The sequence below is a fragment of the Cibotium barometz genome, chromosome 12 (genome assembly GCF_041138505.1).
Source record: "Cibotium barometz isolate CiBa-2024 chromosome 12, ASM4113850v1, whole genome shotgun sequence".
NCBI classification, from domain to species: domain Eukaryota; kingdom Viridiplantae; phylum Streptophyta; class Polypodiopsida; order Cyatheales; family Cibotiaceae; genus Cibotium; species Cibotium barometz.
The window spans coordinates 56,351,339-56,366,324 of record NC_141057.1 but is presented as its reverse complement, the minus strand read 5'-3'; the positions used below and the strand labels follow the sequence as shown (position 1 = coordinate 56,366,324).

Sequence of the window (14,986 nt, the reverse complement as noted above, 5' to 3'; positions counted from 1 at the left end):
AACACAAGCCAAACATGTTACATTTTCATTGACAAATACATAGACTTAAGTGTTGAGAGGTGATAGGCACAAGGAGAATTAAAGATCTTAGAAATTTGAAATTCAAAATATTGGTATATTGGTCAAGAGCTCCCCATACGTGAGCTGCTGCCATGCACCTGGATCCTTCTCTGCCTGCCCCTCGCCTCTCCTGCTGCCCTCTCTACCACTTCGCTACTGTTACTCCTAGCAAGCCGGAGGGGATTTCGCTAAGCACTTGAGCATTAATGCAATTAAACACATAAATTGCCCACAACCTTAAACATAAGCCACTTAATTCCACAAAACTGTAAAAGACAGATGTCCACATTTGACACCATATGGAGGTCGGAATGGGCCGACCCCACCCTAGGAGTATTTTATTACCCAATGTAGCAGGGTTGGTTGCCCCGCACACTCAGGTGGTGGTTCTCCTTTGGGCAGTATGTCTGGATATATCAATTGGGGGTGGTCTACAATACTGGCCGGAACGACCAACCCCTCCCTCAAATAAAATTTATTGATCTTGGGAGAATCAAGTACATAGTGTCATGGGCATTTCTGACCAGATTTCCATACCAATGCATATGAATACAGTATTGTAAACAATGTGATTGTCGGTGTAGACTTACAACTTACACTACCCTCTCACGTACCCATGTCTCCTACCATCTGCTCTCTATTTTTTCACCAACACATGGTAGCAACAATTTGCGAGAGAGCACGTAGGACAAGAGAACACTACACAGCGCATGTGATCATGGAGTCCAGTTCCTCCCTCCGACCCCAAGGGCCTATGAGACCAAAAGTAATACAATGGTACCATGGATATACTGAGCCATGGAAAACTAAAAGAAAAAGTAAAATGAAAATATCTGATAGTACATGTGATCAACAGATGATCCTATGTAGAGTGAGATATGCTATGATCAGCTAGTGTCGATACCCGCCTCGGCCAGAACCAATCTAATGGTGGAGTGAATGTCACGCCTTCGTGATATGGGAGCATGACATGTCAGCGGATAACCTCACGAATCCGTCTCTGTGTGGCGGAGGGTCTTGATACTCTGGGTCGGGGATGTTTGGCTCACAGAATGGATCGAGCTCTGTCACTAAGAACTCCTCTCGCGCGTGGAGCTGGAGCGTGGGTATAGGTGGTGGGCTTTGATGTCGTGGTAGAGGAATTGTTGTGGGCAATAGATTCTCATGTGGATGTATGTACCACAATGAAATATGTGATGGCTCTCTCTGTGAGGTGTCCTGTCGGAGCCGGGGCTGTTTCTCAGCATGTTGCCTCAACACTACATCGTTGTGTCGTTTGAACTCCATCAAGTACATGCCCAAGAACCTCTAATCCTCAAACTGTATCACCCGTGTGAGTGGTCCAAATCCCTCTCGGAAGAGGCAATGGAATCTCCCTCGTATCTCATAGTAAGCCGGGCAACTGAGCATATAATGGGCCTCATCCTATACTACTCCTATGATGCATATTGTGCATGTCCTCTCCTCATGTGGGATATCCTAAGGTCTGCCAGTCTCTACTTTGAGGAAGTGGGAGGATACCCTGAGTTGGCCGATCGTGATACACATGGCATGTGACATGTGTATCTGTATGTATCCCGAGATCTCAAAGAATCCATCCTCGAAGAGTCTCAAGAAGTGATCTCTGTAGAACTCACACTTCTTATCAATCTCTGACGGAGACACCTATGTCCCGTGTATGTGTAGCCCGAGTAGATCTAACCGGATGATCCGGTTGATCTCCTGACATCAGAGATCAAGGTATGGGGAATCCAAGCTATACTAAAACGGGGGGAGACAGTCAATCTATGCCATGTGCATGAAACCACTCCACTACCTCAGAGTACCATGCATGTGTCGGTAATGGTGGTGGCCGTGTCGCTGAGGAGGAGGGCAGTCCAACTAGTCTCAATCGCTCCTCTCTCTTTTTCCGTATACTTGCATAGAGGACTCTAGTGCTAGTCGTGGGAGGCGATCTCTGTCAAGCGTGTATACATGCTGAATATAAGTGACAGTCTGAAAAAGGGCATCCCAAACTCTACATGTAGAATGTCATGTGGTACAGATGGCTTACTCCTGATCATGCGTGACAACATCATCACCTGTAGCCTCTTTATGCTCCTCCAGTGATCCTTCCCTAGGCCTGGCCCCCAAAGGGTTGCACCATACATAGCCGTTGGTCGTACTAGAGTATCAAAGAGCCAGCACTTAGTGCGGGGTTCTTGGAAATGTGCCTGGAAACACTGTCTCTCCATACGGGCTAGGGAGGCGTGCCCCCTCGCAAGTCGGTCAGTGGCAGTTGTGGTCATGCAAAACAAAGGGCCTGTAAAAGTGACTCCTAAATACACATACTTCTGCACAATCTCCACTGGGGCATCTCTGTATATGAAAGAAAATCATGAGGCGACTGCATAAGATGTGTTGAAGACCATAACCTTGGTTTTGCCCAAATTGACCGTAAGGTCTCTCCCTGCAAAATCTGTCCAATGCATTTAAGTGTTTCTGTAAACCCTCGGCTGAATCGGAGATCAAGACAATGTCGTCAACATATAGCAATATGGGCACTACTGTTTGAGCCAATGGTGAACCTCTACCTCCGAAACTATCCACAAATACTGCGATCTCATCAATGTATAGGCCAAAGCGTGTAGGTGAGAGTGGGCAGACCTGCTTAACCCCAATAGTGCTACATATATCTCCTGAGGTCCCACCGGGTGCACGTACTCGACCGAGTCCTACCTCATCACACCCCATATCATCTCATGTGAGAACTCGAACTCTTGCAAACGTCCTATCAGACAAGATCGAGGGACGGAGTCAAAGGCTTTGCGGAAATCCACAAAGCAGCAATACACATCTCTTTGAGGACCTAGCCTCCTCTATGATAGCCTGTAAAGTAAAGATATGGTCCAGCGTGGAGAAGTTTCTCCTAAAGCCTACTTGGCCTAATGCTCTGTTTCCCATCCTCTCTGCCATAGAGCTCATCATGTCCTCTAGTACTGCCCCATAGATTTTGGCCATTGTGTGACCAATCATGATAGTCCTGTAGTTACCAGGGTCCGCGGGATCTCCTGCTTTGTGGATGGGGACAATGGTGTTGGTAGTCTAGGAGGGTGGGAAGCCTTCACAGAGTGCTCTGTTAAAAAGACTGGCAAGAATGGGAGCCAATACCTGGTGCCCATGGGCGAAATGTTCCGCATGTAGATCCTCATGATCTTTTGTTGTCCCATTATGCAACTTTTTAAGAGCCCTAGTGACCTTGGGGGAATCAAAGAGATAAGATAATGTAGGCCTAGGGATGTGTGACATTTGTGGTATAGGCTAGTTTGGCACATCATACAACTGTCGTGCATAGGCTTCCCAAAGGCTCATATCTATGATAGGTGTAGATGCTCTTTTTTCTTCTAGAATGCGCCAAGCTTCTGAGTTGTCCTCGCTCAAAAAGAGCTGGTATAACTCTTGTTCTCGTCTGGCAAGAAATGCCCGTTTCTTTCGGCGAGTGGATGTATGGAAGATGCGTTGCATCTTATGTGCTGAAATCAACCCATGTTCCCTATCATGTAAGAGGCGAAGCCTGGTGGTTTTGCACTCTTCATCATACCATCGATTTTGGGGTTGGGATCCCACTGGCAAACTTGCTGTGGAGCATGTGGTGTAGGGGAAGCTGGCATGGGCAGAGTCATGGATGATGGAGGAAAGTTGGGATGTAATGGTGGAGATAGGGAGGGATAAGTTGAGAGCTGAAATGTGGCGGGAGAGGTGGTCCTCATAGATGTGGTCAAGATCATGGATGGAAATGAATCCGGGTGAAGGTGGTGACAGGGGGTGTGGGTGTGGGCGGTACGATGGGGCATGAGATCGTGAAAGAAAGTAATGCGTGGTCAGCTAGTATGGGGGGAGGAGGGATGTTGAAGTCTGAGATGTGTGGTATTAGGGCGGGAGATCCCATGAGGAAATCCACCGTACTAGTGCCTCCCCCATGCGGAAAAGATGTAAGGCTGTCCGACTGCGGCCATCTAGACAACCCATTATATATAACCAGCTCATGCATAGCCCCCATCTCCAAGAAGTGTCTACCATATGATGTTGCATTCCCCATATCCTGGTTGGCCCTCTGGAGGCCCATCTCAGCCAAGTGAATTTCTGACAACATAATGGCATCTCCCTGGAAGTCATATGTCTGCACTTGTTCCCTTTTTGTCTGTGCATTAAAGTCTCCTAATAGGAGGACCTCTCCCTGCTGGGAGAACTCTGCAATGTCTGAGCAAATAATGGCACAGGGAGTCTCCCCTTTCTCTGTCAACCTGCATGCATATTCTGATTTCTTTGGTGGGAAGTAGCATACTGCAATATGCATCACTCTCAGGCCAGGCCTGGCTAATCGCATCCACATAAAACGAGACTCCTCATCGTGTCTAACCATTGTGAGCATGCCTCTCAAATGAGGGCGAAACAAGCATGCCACTCCTCCCGAGCCACGCAACCCCCCCCCCCCCCCCCCCCCCCCCCCCCCCCCCCCAGTGGTGCGTGTTTGTCCTCTGAAAGCTGATTCCCATGTATAACCCTTTGGTGAAGATGACTCGGTCATCACGATAAACGGTCCATTTTCCTGCCTTGCGTCCACTTCCATAACCTGAACCATCCCGGCTTTCTTATGTTCCCACTTGTAGGGGGATGAGGTCATCTCCAAGGTATATTTTCGTGGTTCGGAGGGTGGCCCTCTTCTTCAAGAAAGCCAAACGGGACTCCGTATCTTTGAACTTGAGGAGGAGAGGCCTCTACCTCGTCAAGTCCTTCCCCGGCTCGCCAAGCATCTACAAAAGGTGTGTCAGTGAGGCCCATCTATCTACATAAAGTCTCACCATCCTCTTTTGGTGAGTTGCCCACTTGCAAGCCTGTTACTCGCACATGTAGAGCCCTAGATTGGCGACGCGTCTCTTCCTCAAGCGTGGCCGTCATGATGGATGTGGCATTCGGGGTGTGGATTGTTTTTTGCTTTTTCACAACCTCAACCCATTTGGAGGTTTCTGCAACCTCTTCTTTGGTTGCCTCCATGTCTTTTCGGAGGCATGCATGCTCCTCCCGGAATCCTGAATTGGCCTCTTGAATCTTTGCTGTGATTGCCTTCTTAGCCTTCTCTAGTTCCGCCTCAAGTTTGGCATTAGCATCTCGCAACTGGACAATCTCTAGAGCAAGAGCTTCTTGTGTGGCTAGCTCTCCTTCCCATTTGCCATACGTGTGCGCCTCTTCCTTGCATAATTCCATACATTTCTCCATGCATGCATCCTTCAAGGCTTCCATCTCTTGTTGCATCTCAGCTTGCAGCTATTTGTACATTTCCTCTTTGCCCTGAATCTCAGTCCTGACAGCATGAATCTCCTTTTGATGCTGGTTCAATGTCCTGTCTATCAGTTTCTTTTGGTCTAAAAGGGCCTTTTGAGCCTATTCTTTGATCTTGTTCCCTCTGTCTTCAAGAGGGAGCACCATTGTCATAGTCACCTAACCCAAGCTATGGTCAAGGACACGGGAGAAGACAGGAGCCGGCCTGATGCGCGATGGGGTAAGGGCGGGGGTGGCTTCTGGTTGAGGGTTCAACCATTAGTCCGGGGTAGCGACATTCTACATTACTGGGACCAGATAGAACACAGCCAGCCCAATCGGGAGACAGGGCGGCGAACAGAGCGCACAGAGGCGGCAAAGAACAGGGGCGCAAGTGGGAGAGGGTGGCGAACAGGGGTGCAAACAGAGCGCACAGAAGCGGTGGCAAACAAGGGCGCAGGCGGGAGAGAGAGCGGCGAACAGAGCACACAAGGGCGACAACGAATAGGGGTGGCGGCGAATAGAGCGCACAGAGGCCAATGAGAGAGAGAGAGAGAGAAAGAAAGAAAGAAAGAAAGATTTTATTAACGTCTTCCAAAAGACCGAACTCGGCCTATGAGACAAATCAGTGTGCTTGTGTGGGGTATCCTCTGTCATCCCAACACAATGAAAAAGTACTGAACTAAAAAAGCTGAATCTGGGTGTGCAATAAATACAATGAGTGGGGGAGGTGATGGAGCTCTACTACTAGGAGAATGCAAAGCTATATGCATGGAGTATACAATCATGATATGCAACCTAGCTAGCTCCATCCTGTACCATACTAGGGGTATAGAATGGTATACATCAATGAAGGGGGTGTCCACGGCTCCCTGAAGAACATGCCTGGGTCTGCTCTGAAGCGAGCCAGTCGCTCCGCACCCTCTCTGTGAAATTGAGCTCTGATCTCTGTCATCTCTCTCTAGTATAGGCGTGGAGTCCGAAAGCCAGGTGTCCTCTGTCTCCTGCGGGCTCTGAGTAACCAGTACCATAATGGGGGTGTAATATGTGATACATAGGCGATGGCGAGGCAAAAATACCTCGGAGCATGATCTCCGGGTGTGAGTATGTAGTCTGGGAGTCTGATAGCCTGGTACTCTCGGTCTCCGTCTGGCTCGAAGGTTCGTAGCGCACTGAAGTGTAACCCCCTCCTGTGTCAGAATAGGCACTGGGATAGATCTCTGGAAGAAATCAGTGAGTTGGAGCTGTCACCCACCTCTCCCCGTGGTATGAGTCCGTAGCAGTCTCTCTGTGGCGCTGTGTCTCTAGCAAGAACTGGCCAAATCTACGCTCGTCTGCGGACTCCATGATCTGGCGGAGTGAGGGATGTCCACTGAAGATGGTGGTGTATCTCTCTAATGACACTATATGCTCTGCATCTGCATACATAATGTTCCTCACTCTCAACCTCCTCCTAGCATAGTCTGCATAGCCTCTCTGCCCTCGGGATCGGTGCTGCCCTACCTGCCTCAATCTCAAGCTGGTGTACCGTGTGATGACACTTTGAGGTGGCCAATCACCACTCGGGCACTGTGAGGCATGCACACATCCATGTATCCAGGTCTCTGTATGAATCCATCCGCTAAGATACGCATAAACTGATCTCTGTAGTATAGCATCTTCGGCGGTAGAGGCTGACTAGGTGTAATCCAAGTCTCTTGAGTGTATCGCTGCCATAAATCCTGCCGAAGGACTCTGTTCCTCTCACTGTGAGAGAGCTGGATGTGTGGTGCATGTATATCATACTCGAAAGGTGGCAGGTGATCTATGTCAAGACCATGCTGTGTGAGCCACTGTATCATCTGTGAATACCATGATCTCCTATCTCCACTCTCTGCGAGCTGCCTGGACGCCTCAAAAGCTCTATGTGAGAGTCGATCTTATGGCATATCTCTGATCCTCTGTATGAAGCAGATCGTCTGGAAGAGGGCCTCTACTAGCATAGGAGGTGCAGCAAACTCCGTCCGACAATGTCATGTGGGACGGAGGGTTTGCTGCGGATCATCCGTGAGAGCATAAGAATCTGAGGCCTCTCTATCTGAGACCATGTGGAGGTGGTGAGCCCAAGTGCCCATACTGCTGCAGCATACAACAAAGCAGAGGTGACTAGTATGTCAAACAACCACCCCTTCGTGCGGGGCTCCTGGAAGTGTGCCTGGTGACACTGTCTCTCTAGCATGGCCAGAGCTGCATACCCTCGTGTGAGTCTATCCCTGGCTGCCTGTGCCATAGTAAATCTTCCTGGCCGAGTCGTAAATGTAATCCCCAGGTACACATATGAGTCTACCACCTCTACCTGTCCTGCTAGTAGTGTGAAGATGGCTTGTCGTCAAACCGGCCCTGAGGTGTGGAAAATCATGGCCTTGGTTTTCCCAAGGTTCACTGTAAGCCCCCTCTGTGTGCAGAAGGCATGGAGATGGTGCTGTAGTCCCATCTGCGACTCAGAGACCAGAATAATATCATCTGCATATAGCATAATGTGGACTGTGCTACCTGAGATGTCTACCCCATCCCCACCACCGTGACCAATGAAGTCAGCCACCTCATCGATGTATAGCCCAAATAGTGTAGGAGAGAGTGGGCATCCTTGCTTCACACCTATGGTGCTAGCAATAACATCAGATAGCCCCCAAACCATCTCTGATGGGATCCCCAATGACTGTAGGCGCTGGAAGAGTCTCTCTCGTGGCACCGTGTCAAATGCTTTGCGGAAAATCCACAAAGCAGCAGTATAATCTCTTCTCCCGCGCCCTAGCCTAGTCAATCAGACATCTCAGAGTGAGTATATGGTCAATAGTGGAGAAAGCTCGTCGGAATCCCTGGTGCTCGCAGTCCCTCCTTCTCTGCATATGAGCTCAAGTCTACCTCGAGCACTGCGCCATAAAGTTTGGCCAATGTATGACCAATCATGATAGTCCTGTAGTTGCTGGGGTCTAGCATGTCTCCCGCTTTGTGGAGAGGCACGATGGTGTGCATAGTCCACTCAGCTGGTAGACCCTCCACTAGTGCCCTATTAAAGAGGTGAGCAACAAAGGGTCCCAGTGTGTCAGCTGCATAAATAAGATGCTCACTCTGTATACCTATGTGGTCAGCCGATCTCCCATGCTGTAACTGGCAGATAGCTCTCTCTACCATCGAGGCGGTAAAGAAAGTAGAGGTGGTAGGGCGGGATTCCTATGGCTGTGGTATGGGCGGCTACTGAGGGATATGGTAGAGGCTCTTTGCATATGTGTGCCATGTGTGTGGATCCTCAATCGAGGTACGAAGGCGAGGCTCTCTCATCCTATGCCATGCAATGGCTGCATCTCTGCTCATGAGTAGGTGGTATATATCCCAGTATTGTGCCTCCTCATATGCACGCCTCTTACGGCATGTGAGGATCCTCATCTGTCGGCTCGCCTGTCTCTGTGTAATGGTCCCAAGTGCTCTCTGGGCCCGGAGGTGTCTATATAGCTCTCTGCACTCATCATCATACCACCGATTCTCGGGCATGCTCCCAGATCCATCTGTGTGTGCAATGTGTGTATAATGGGGGTGCGGGTGGCAGCCGTATGTAGTAGAGATGACAGCTGGGTGGTGAGTGTGTCTAGAGGTGACAGGGGATCCATCTAGAATAGCCCGTCATATACATGATGCTCATATATGTCTGCCAAGTCATGGGTGAAGTAGAAGGTTGTATGCGATGCCTGTGTGGACTGTGTGGGTGCTAGTGTGGAGCTCGCCAGTGACAGTAAGAGGTACGTGTGATCTGCACCAATAGGACAAGGGGGGATGATGAAAGATGTCACTGCCTATGTGGTCTCCATGGACCCCATGATGTAGTCCACTGTGCTACCCCCCCTGATCGTGGAAAGCATGTCAGTGCTCCTGAATCCTGCCACTGTCTCATCCCGTTATAAATAACGAGATGGTGTCGCGCTCCCAACTCAAGTAAGTGATGACCATATCTCGTGTTATCTGTCTCCATGTCCTCTGACACCCTGCAGGCTCCCGTGTCCTCCACCTCTAGTGTGTGCATCACCTCGCGGTGCTCGAAATCATAAATGTCGCACTGTCGGCTCTGTGTCCGTGCATTGAAGTCCCCCATAAGGAGTACTTCCCCCAGGTTGGAGTAGTGTATGATCTCATCTGAAAGAGCTGCATATGGTGACTCTCCCAATGGCCATGTGTCCTCCTCCTCGCCTCTACTTTCATCCTCTACTGTCATGGCATATCTTGATCCTCTAGGAGAGAAATAGCATAGAGCAATGTATAACACCCTGTCTGCTGAGAGCTGCAGTCTAATCCACATGTATCTAGCCTCCTGGTCACGTGCTACCACCTGTAGGCGCTCCTGTAGCTCTCGCTTGAAGAGTACCGTGTAGCTCTCGCTTGAAGAGTACCACTATACCTCCAGATCCTCTCGATGTGCTCTGCCGTGCGGTCCCCCTGTATGTAAACTCCCACTTATAGCCCTCTACTTTGGGTAGCCCCCTCTCTGGGCTGTGGTGCGTCTCTGTAAGTAGTATGATGTCCCATCCCTCCATGACCTCCTCCATCCTCCCACGATGTGTCCAAAGTGCTCCATTGCAGTTCCAAACTGCTATGTGTATCTGTGAATCTTTCTCCATAGCTGATGTCCCATAGGCCGCCTGGCACTAATCGGTGGCCTTGCCATCGATGATGACACGGCCATCGCGATAGAATGGGCTCTTGCCCTCTTTCCGAGCCTGTAGGACTCTCGGCATGCATGTTTTCGTGTGTTCTATCTGCATCCTTGTAAGGTCGTCATCCAAATAGATGGGATCTCCCTGTAATCCTCGTAGAATCACCCTCTTTCTCATGAAGGTGACACTCTCCGTCTCTCTTGCAAACTGTAGGATGAGGGCTCGCTTGCGTGTTGAGTCTTTCCCGGCTCTCCATGCTTTGGTGAAGGGGAGAGGGTCCTCTTCCCTATAGCCGAGCTTCATGCATAGAAGCTGTCCATCTTTCTCAGGAGTGGAGTCGGGTGCTCGGCTATACCTGTGACCCGAATGTTGAGGCGGCGGGCATGCCTCATCTTCTCCTCCTCAATGGTGGTGTGAATGATTTGGTGTTCTTCCCTTTGAGTATCCTCCCTCACTTCTTTACGGATGTTCTTCTTCACCACCTCAACCCATCCTGACTGCTTGGCTTCGAGTTTTCCCTCCATGTCCATTGTGATCTCGTTGGAGATCTCTTCTTTGATGGCCGTGAGAGTGTTGTCATTGATCTCCCCTTCTTCCTTCTCGATGTTCTTGACGGCTACCAGTTCCACTTTCAATGCACTCACCTCCTCCTTGACTGCTGTGTTCTCTTGTTCAAGGTCCGCGACCCGTGCTTCGAGGGCCATGATGTGCAGGTGTAGTTTGTTCTCCACTTCATTGAGGTTGGAATCGGATGTCTTCTTGTTCTCCTTGATTAGTGCCTTCGTTGCCGTCTCGAGGGCCTCGAGCTTCTCTTGGAGACTCGAAGCCATTCCGCGAACTTACTCTACAGCACTTCCCACACGCAGGGTGGAGAGAGAGAGAGAGAGAGAGAGAGAGTTATGTTGCTGCCTTGGAGGCCTGAGGAAGGGTGGGCGGGAAGAGGAGGATAGAGGAACGGGCCAGCATAGCGAGCCAGCCCAGGCAGGAGAGAGGGCGGCGAACAGCGAGGCGAACAGAGGTGGGAGAGAGCGCGGCGAAGAACGAGGCGAACAGCGAAGCAAACAGAGGCGGGAGAGATGGCGGCGAACAGCGAAGCAAACAGAGGCGGGAGAGATGGCGGCGAACAGCGAAGCGAAGAGAGAGAGAGAGAGAGAGAGAGAGAGAGAGAGAGAGAGAGAGAGAGAGAGAAATGAGAAATGTTATATTAACGTCTTCAAAAGGCCATAATGACCTATGAGACCCAAAAGTTACATCATGGTGGATCTGATACAATGTCTGCACACACAGAGAGAGAGAGAGAGAGAGAGAGAGAGAGAGAGAGAGAGAGAGAGAGAGGGGGGGGGGGGGGGGGGGGCAAACAGTGAGGCGGGAGAGAGAGAGAAAGAGAGAGCGAAGCGAATAGTGAAGCGAAGCAGGAGTGAAGCGCAGAGAGAGAGAGAGAGAGAGAGAGAGAGAGAGGGCAGCCTCTTGTGGTGGTAGAGCGCCATAACCTTGGAGTAGAGAACCACCAAGAATATAGAAGAGTTGCCAATATAGTTTGCGGCAATAGAGCCTACTCAAATGAAGAGAGAAGGTTCCAATTTCTAGATTTGGAGCTCTCATGAGCTAGAATGGCAAGTAAAAGCTATAATGACAAGTGGAGAGCTTAGGTGACAAGTGTGAGGCCCTTGTCTCACTTTGATCCTGTGTTGTGCAACATGTCCCAATTTAAGAGATGGTTCCCACCCATATATATACTTCATCTCTAAAAATATCTCAACTCGTAGACCCTTTGTCAAGGGTGCTTGAGCAAGTTGTATTCCACCTTATTAGAAATGTATGTGGGCACCATGTAGAACCATGTTTCAATACTAGATCTCTCCCAAATCCTTGGGAGCTCGCCATGTATGCTTGACACTTGAGCTCGAATGCCCATTTCTGTGTCCAAGAAGCCATCTGGGGAACCTAGAGCAAGCTTTAGGTACTTGATCTTTTGTATTGGATAATCCCCCATTCCCGATGCTTGTACTTTCCAAATATTTAGACGTCTAGGAGTCCACTAGACCCCTTTCATACTAGGAAATGTTCAGGTTGGTAACAGCTGCCCCCGCCTCTGTTGCCCCCGCTTCTTTTCTCTGCTGCCCACGTTCCCCACCTCTGTTGCCCACGCTTTTCTGCTGCCCGTGCTGCCCCCCCCTTTGTGGCTTGCATTCCCCTTTTCGTGATGCCTGCCATCCTCTTTTGCCACCTGATCTCTTTTGCTGCTTGCCTCGCTGCCCGCCCTTTTCTTCTTGCATTCCCTGCTTCTATCTGTCCTCCCATGCAGTCTTCAGTACAAAACACTTTGCATCAAGGTTCAAGTCGTCCTCTTTCTATCAGACTCGCATCATAACTAATCCTCCCCTGGCTGGACAAACATTTATTTTACAGAAGCTGAGTTTGCAATCCTTTTCTTGAGATCGAAAAAGACACCAACACGACCCTCATTGCCACAATCTTCGGGTCACAACCGTGCCATCTCCGGGCCCATGATTGGGTACTTGCGGCATTGCCCTCCGACTTCACACTCCACTTCAAAGATGTGAGGCTACTAGGAAGAGGTTTCTTCCTGGTGGACTTTGATGCTCATGCAGCATCCTCAAAGGTGTTGAAGGGCAACCCATTCCCATTGGGCTGGAGGAAGATGTTCTTCCTGCTCTATACCAGCTATTTTGACCATGTTGAAGAAGACAGGAACCGCTTTCCTCTTACACTCAGATTCCCACATCCTCCACACGTCTATCGGCCGATACCAATGCCCCCTATCTCTGGCTTGCTGATCTCTGCCGCCCAGGTCGTCGCTGCCTTGGCGGGTGCTGCCCCCAAGGTTATGGTGCTTTCTCGTGGACTCACTATTGAGGACTTTGTGTTGCTTCCGGGGTCCAACAGTCTGTTGAAGTGACGCTTGCAGTTAGACCTGACCAGTGCCGAGCCTGTCACCAATAGGGGCACTTTGCGAGGGATTATCCTAACACTAACGGTCGTAGGAGACGGCACAAATGCGCCTCTCAGGTGACACGACCTAAGGCTCCATCTCTCGGCTAGTGTTCCGCTAGGAGTGGGGAGTTGTCTCTCATGGCCGCCCTCCTGGTGAGGATGCTGGGACACAGGATCATGCATTACCCACAAATAGTCATCTTCGAAGAAGGATGATGCATCACACCAGAATGACTTTGTTGAGTCCTCCCTGTTGGGGTTGGATAGTATGTAGGATGTCCATGGCATGGGGGATCATGTAGATGCACACCAAGACATGTCGACCTTTCATAAGGCATAATGCATATGGTCGTGATGCCTTGCAAGGTGCTCATGTATTGCACACATGTGGAGACATGAAGAGTGATTACCCCCTCCTTCAGTATTATGAGAGGCAGGCACAGACACTGGCTAAGCATTTGCCTAGGTCCGGAACCAAAACCACATCTTTGACATGAGGATTGTCTCATGCAATGTGCAGGGCCTCAAGGGGCTTCCCACCTACAGGAGAAAGCGCCTCTCATGAAGGACCAACTCCATCTTGTTGTTACAGAATGAACTATGGATGTGCTTTTGCTGCACAAGCACAAATTATTGGATAGGCACCAATGTGGTAAAATTGGTAAGATTCTCTCGCTGCACTTCGGTAGATGAGACCAAAGGGGGTGTATTTATTTCTGTTGCAACGTCACTTATGCCTCATGCTATTGGATATATTGATATCATACCTACCAGAGCCCAGTGGATTATGGCCATGCATGAGGGTCTGAAATCGGGAATCTTGAATATTTATGCACCTAATGTGGCAGGTAAGAGGGTGGCCTCATGGGACACCATCATAGACCTCGCCCAGGTAGATCATTCGATAGTTGGAGGGGATTTCAACATGGTTGAGCAGCCCCCCAAAAAAAGGGTGCTGTGACGGTAGAACACACCCCTTGAAGAGAGCCTCATGAGAGAGATTCACGCTCTCCTTCTATGGCAAGGATTGTTGGACAAAGGATGCCTTCCAGAGAGGCCCAATAGGGGTAGGGAGCAACACCGCTAGTACCTAGTCGCGGGGGCTTGGATACTGGAGGGGTGAGAGCCAAAGATTTTTCCAATGAGTGTCATCTTGGAGAGGATTCTTCCAAGTAGACTTTGATGCAGATGAGGCAGTCTTAGAAGCAAGGGCAATCCCTTCCCTTTGGGCCCAAGGAAGATTTTCTTCCTACCGTACACTAGCTACTTCGACCTTATCGAAGAAGTCCGGAACCGTTACCCTATCACACTCAGATTCCTAGGTCTTCTTCATGCATATGGGAAAGCCATTGTTCGAGACCATTGGGAAAGCCATTGGGCTGGTCCTACAGATGCCCACCATCCCAGGTTTTCCCACTTTTACTGCCCATGCAGTCACTGCCTCGGCTGATGCTGTTCCCACGGTTATGGTGTTGGCTCGGCCGCTTGTGACAGTGTTATGATTTTGTGCTACTTCGGGGACCTAATGGTGCCTTGAAGCAACGTATGGAGACGTTAGGTAGACCTCACCAGTGCTGAATCTGCCAACAGGTGGACCACTTTGTGCAGGATTGCCCTAGGGCTAAAGGTTGTAGGAGGCCGCGCAAACGCGCTCCCCAAGCGACAGCCTATTGCTCCACCTCGGCTAGCCTTTCACCAGGAGTGGTGGGTCGTCTCTCACGGCAGCCCTCCAGGTGGGAATGTTGGGGCACAAGATGAGGCCCTTCCCGAAGACAATTCCCGAAGACAATGTACATAGTGATGATGTATTGGGTCAGAATGATGAGTTTGTAGAGTCATCCTCACAGAAGGATCTTGCATCAGGGCAGAATGACTATGTTGAGTCCTTACTTGGGATGGACAATATGCAGCATGCACTTGGTATGGATACATAGGACATGTTGCTATCTTATCAGGCCGTCCAGGATGTGCAACTGGATTTATGTCAT

The 14,986-nt window shown here is 49.9% G+C and overlaps 1 protein-coding gene across 2 annotated transcripts in view; it reads right to left on the bottom strand.

Moving 5' to 3' along the window:
- Positions 1–14,986, bottom strand: part of LOC147633617 (endoribonuclease Dicer homolog 4-like) — a 156,892-nt gene that overhangs the window by 34,869 nt on the left and 107,037 nt on the right. The gene's annotated exons all lie outside the window — the stretch shown is intronic.